This window comes from Diceros bicornis, chromosome 38 (assembly GCF_020826845.1).
Source record: "Diceros bicornis minor isolate mBicDic1 chromosome 38, mDicBic1.mat.cur, whole genome shotgun sequence".
In the NCBI taxonomy this organism is placed as follows: domain Eukaryota; kingdom Metazoa; phylum Chordata; class Mammalia; order Perissodactyla; family Rhinocerotidae; genus Diceros; species Diceros bicornis.
This window is the reverse complement of record NC_080777.1, coordinates 12,256,894-12,262,800: the sequence shown is the minus strand read 5'-3', so window position 1 is coordinate 12,262,800 and position 5,907 is coordinate 12,256,894.

Below are 5,907 nucleotides of genomic sequence, written 5' to 3'. Positions count from 1 at the left end.
TGGTTTGGCTCCAAAGTTCTCCCTTGTAAGATGCTAAATTATATAATTAGGGTAACCTAGCCAGTGAAGGTCTCAGATCCTATCTCAAATCCCAAGCTTTTTCTCTACCCTTGCTACCTCTTGTTTACCTGATATCTAGGGCATTTATAAATAGTTTAAAAAATCGTTATGGAAACTATACGTACATATGGTACGTAAGCACACACTTATCTCCGTATATTTAGACAATGTCCCTCAAATATGTTTGTACTAAGAATCCAGCAGACGCTTCCCATTCAGATTAGAACGAGAAAAAAGTGATAAAGGACCTCCAACTGGAGTCTTCACCATCCTAACAGTCACCATTTATGTTGAAATGTGCACTGTTTTCAGCAAGAAGTATGATCCCAGTTTTCAAAGGTCAAATAAATCACCTTTAAAGTCGTGAAAAGGTAAACAGACTGATGCCTGGGCAGCTTTCCTGAGTTTATGAGGTCTTCTGGCAACAGGGATACACAAAAAGCCCCATCAATCACCCCCCCACCCCCACCCCGAACTCCCAAAGCATTTATTCCAAGGGGGAATCTCTCTACCATTCAGGATAATTTCCTCTGAAACTATTATTAGGAAATATTAAATCAAATGAAAATAGAATCCCCCAGAGTAAACATACCTTTACAGAAAAGTGTTTGCCCTCTGGCCAAATTTTAAAAATGTAATTGTGATTGAAGGAGGCTGAGAGGATGGTAGGAGTATTGGGGTGGGTAGGAGGAGGGATATGAGAGCAGAATGGCAGGAAAAAGGAGTGGAGAGCTATCCGGGGCAAGCCGGTGTGACATGACATAAACAAAATCATTGTCACCGATGACGAACAATTCCACAGTGCCCCGCAGAGCAAGTTTCACTGCCAATCAGCTCCCACTTTGTTGGTATCATCTTTTAAGGTCTCCAAAAGGGCCCTATGCACTTTCTTTCAGCACATTCTTAAGTTATATATAAAAAGCTCACTGTAAATCTATAAGTCATCCTGGAAATGACTATTCTGTACAAGAAAATAAATGTCTTCTAAAGGCCTTTTCATCAGAGCACTTAAATTCTGTGCTATTATTTCGCCATTGTGTAATGAGAGCCTGCCTGGTGTAAAAAAAACCCTTTAAAGAAGTGATTACAGTCCCGCTTTGCGAGCTGTGGAATGGAGCAGCTTGACCGTCTGGCTCTGTTGAAGTTCATGCCAAGACCCCTTGGTGGTTTCGTCTCTTCTCCTGTTTTTCTTCTTGGTGCAGTAACAGCCCAAGACAGGCCCTTCCATCTGGAGAAGATTCCTCAAGCTTAGATGTCCTGTGGGGTTTTCCGCCGTTCTAGGTATCATGGAAACATTTGGGGAGGAGGTATGCCGTCTACTTTAGAACTTCGTAAGAATCTGATTTCACAGTTTTATTTATTTGTTTATGTATTCATATTTGAGATGAGAAGGAGAGTAAGGAAAAGACAGTCAGGAAGGAAGATGAAAACTCGATTTCTTGAGATTCTTGCTCCTTTTTGAAATCAAATGATGTTCTATTAAGTCAATCTCATTTAGATTTGATTTTTGATTCCTTTTTTTTTTGGCCTAGGATTTATCCAAGTCCAGGCTGGAGAGACCACCAAGTGTTCTCATCAACCAGAGACCTAATTGTGGTCATTTATTATAGTCACTTATCTGATAGTAGCTTCATTATCTGTGATAGTTTTACAGGGACAAAATCCACCAGGCGTCCAGTGGAGTGTATAAACACGTTACCTTGTGACAGGGTGTCTGTTACTTACTGTCAACACTAACTGGCCCTAGCCACATATCTGCAGCTTATATGAAGTAACGATGAGTTTAATAACCTCCAGTGAAAGCTGCAATGTAAACATCGCATCAGGACTGTTTGCCTTGTCAGGCCTCTTAAACAAATAAAGGTGATGGAGAAGTACAAACAGAACTGGATTGGAGCCTAATGAGATGACCATCTAGTGGCTGAGGTGAATTCCATTGCTGCTTCACTGCAGACTAGATTATCACTACAGACAATGCATTTGGATTTACAGTACATTAGAAGGGGTGCTGCCCAGAAAAATTTCAATTGAAGCTCTCCCCAAATCTTGATTTGGGGACTTAGGTGAATTTGCCACCCACCTGGAAGCAAATATGTGCTTGAAAATGGGTACTGATTTCTCAGGATTATGATCTTCAGAAAATATCTAGTAAATCACTTGTTCTTGAAAGGGACCACGTTGGGCATTATACAGCTAGCATGACATGGACAGGTCTCTTTTGTTTAGAAAAATTTCATGTATGATGGGCAGTAGGTTTTAGTTTGGTCCCACTGGAATAAAACTACAAACCAAGCTATTAATAGATAGCAAAGTATGTGGGCTGTACAAATCAGAATATCCGGAGTTATTTTTATACAACCCCACTCCATGGCTGTGCCTACATATAAATCCGTGGCTATTTGCATGTTCTTACAACCTTAGCTTGGAGGCGGATGGGAGCTTCCCTTGCCCAAGTAGGTGGAGCTTTCCATGCACCATGGGGCGAGAGGGACTGTGATCTGGAAGACATAAAAGAAGACCAGCCCCCCGAAATTTCTTCTCCTTTGCCTTCCTCCAATTCTTCCATGATTCCTGCCAGTAGGGATTCACTTCATTCTTCTGGGATTAAAGTATTTTTCTCTTTGACTTTAAAATGTAAACAGCTGTGGAAAGTAAGAGTATTAACCCTCATTGATGGAGTGGCTAGCATAAAAGGAGTCATTAGAAGACATGGGTTCAAACCCCAACTTGACACCTCCTGGCTGGGTGAGACTTGAGAAAGTTCCTTCTTTAATTTAAGTCTTCGTTTCTTCATCTGTAAAATGAGGGTGATGCTACATTTTTTCACAGTATTTTGGGGAGCAGGAACTAGTATCAAACAGTGTGTTGTTACTGTTAGCCCAACATGTCATTATTAGCTCAATTACCTCACTGGATCCTGAGACAATGAGACACCAAACAGGGGGGATTTGATGGGAAAGGAGGAGTTCAGAGGAGAAAATCAGTCTGCAGCAGTTTCTCGAAGTGTATTCTATGTGATAGTCATTCCTTCTGCCATTGTTAGGTGTTATTAAAAAGTTGGGCTGTGGTCAAATGCATTTGGGAAAGTGAGGTTAGATAAGTTTCTCTAATATAGGAATTCTCAGAGCTTTCATAAAGTAATGTGTCTTGTAACATCTAAGAGAGGAATTTAATATGTAAACTTATTTAACTATGAGCTTTCTCTCTCTCTTTAATAATTTCTTGAGGATAAGTACTCCTTAGAGTTCCCAACTGGAAATTCTGGCCTAGAGCACCAAGTTTTGCTTGGAAAATGTGGGGCCCAGTGGTCCTCTGTATCTGGGGCTCATGAAGAAGATCCTGTATCTAAGGTAGCAAGGTATAAAGTGAGGGTAGGGTTGGTACATGGTGGATGCCAAAAGTGAGGAGAAGTGCCTAGGAAGGTGAGATAAGGGGGTATTGAAGGCAAATGCTATCATCTTTAGAGTTATAATTAGGGCAGCTTGGTGAGTTGGCTTGAATCTTTGGAAATTGGTCAGCAACCCTTAGAAACCACCCACAGGGCTATGCACTGCCCCAGGAAAGAAATGCATTTGGGAAATATTGGGTTAAACAAGTTTCTTCATTTCAAGATTTCTCATCGATGTGCATTGTGAGTCTCTGAGAAAGGCACACAGGCCCTCTAAGGCATAGTCAAGTGACAGGCAAAAGAGAACAGAGTGAAAGAAAGAGAAGGAAAATGAGGTGAATGACTTGGGAATGGTGGGGAACCATGTGGGCTCTTCAGAGACATGAGCACCGTCATTTCCTCTGACTGACTTCTCTACTGGCATGTGAGCTTTGCCCTATTCCCTCTCCAGACTCAGATGGGCAGAGGGTCATTGGATGCACTAGTCCAGTTCTGTGCTGCTGCCAGGTACAACCTCAAGACTCACAGAGTATGGGGTAGAGCGAGGGAAAGAACTGTTAGTGTGGCAAGTGATCAACTCTCCTAAACCTTGGCTTTGTCAGTGCCTAGAATAATCCTTGGCCTGTAGTAGCTGCTTAATAAATATTGGCTGGATTAAACAGAATGTGTGTGGAATCTGAGAGGAAGACAAAACCCTGGGCATTTTCTTCTCCATGGCCTTGGAGCACTATCATCTTTAGGGTTAAAGGGAAAAACATATGGAACATACCATATATTTTTCTTTAAATGAGAAAAATCGAGCTGTACCAGATAACACTAAGAATAATCTTAATGATGAGGAGCATGTTGCTTTGTTTTAATCCCTCCTTATCTTCATTTTTAATAACTTTCCAATGGGCAGGAATCCCAAACTCTTCCCACTCAGATACTCCTGCCTCTCTCAACAATTCATGAAATATGTGTTATCTGAGGAATCCTTTGATCAAGTAACAATTCTTTTAAAATATAAATTTGAATATTGATAAAGGACTTTTTAGAAGCAGGGCATCTCTGTGACCACAGGGGAGGGTCGAACTTGATTTGAGGATATCTCGTGAGCCAGAGGCCCCTGGGTCACTGTGTCTTGAGCAAACAATATGTGCTAAGGATGCTACATCTAGGGTGCCATAAGGAATCTTCGGAAAGAGCAAGTTCTTTAGCACTACTATGGACAGAATTCTATCCCCCTAAAATTCCTCTGTTGAAGCCCTAACCCCCCAATGCGATAGTATTTGGAGATAGGGCCTATAAGGAGGTAATTAAAGTTAAATGAGGCTATATGGGTGAGGCCCTGACCCAATAGGATTAGTGTCCTTATAAGAAGGGACCTTAGAGTGGTCTCTCTCTCTCTCTCTCTTTCTGCCATGTGAAGACACAGTGAGAAGGTGGTCATCTGCAAGCCAGGAAGAGAGCCCTCATTAGAAACTGAATTGGCAGGCATCTTGATCTTGGACTTTCAGCCTCCGGAACTCTGAGAAAATAAACTTCTGTTGTTTAAGCCACACAGTCTGTGGTATTTTGTTACGGCAGCCCTAGCTGATCAATACAAGTAGCAATCCCTCAGTTTTCTTCTGAAATTTGCCATGAAATTATCAATTCCAAAGAACCTTCTTATCAATGCTGATCTTGAATGACGATGGGCAGAACAGGGCTCCTTTTTGCTTGGTCTTTCCCCAAATTCGTTCTCCTACTTTTCTTATTTGAGAAGACACAGCCCCATAGACATTTGCCTCTTTGGGCTAAAAAGTCCGGGGGGGAGGTTGCTTTTTCTGTCCATGTGTTTCCCCTCCCTGCCTAGTCCATTTCTCCACTACTTTCAACCACTGTATATTAAACACATAGGAGAGGATGTGCCAGGGACATACGGATGCTTTGATGAATGGGTAACATGCCATGTTTTTACAATGGCAATGAAAAAATATGTGCTGAGGCTCTTCCCCTACAAATGGCAAACTACCCATACTTCCTAGCAGGAAGCCCAGGCTGATGCCGTGGTTTAAAACTCAGGAAGGACATCTGTGTGGAGAGAGCTCAAAAAAGCAGATGGTTTTTTGAGTTGCTGGGAGGCTGAGTTGCTTATTTATTTGGAAAAATAGAGCATATATTTATATATGTAGAAATACCCAGTTATTTTTTAAAAAATTGGTTAATTCATGGCAGTGAGTATCCCCCATGTTCTGCCTCTTGAATAAATAATTGAGTCTGACATTTTCTTGAGATTCCTTGTCTCTTCTCAGGCCCTCTATTCACCTCATGCTCCATCAGGGAATAGTCTGGGTGATAGTCAAAGAGCTGAATCATGAGAGAAATGTCAAAATTCCCATAGTTGTTTTTTTCTTTCAATTTTTATGGTGGTGGGCATAAAGAAATCAAAGATGGCACTAAGTGCCTTCTGTTTCCTCATAAATGTCAGGTCAGGG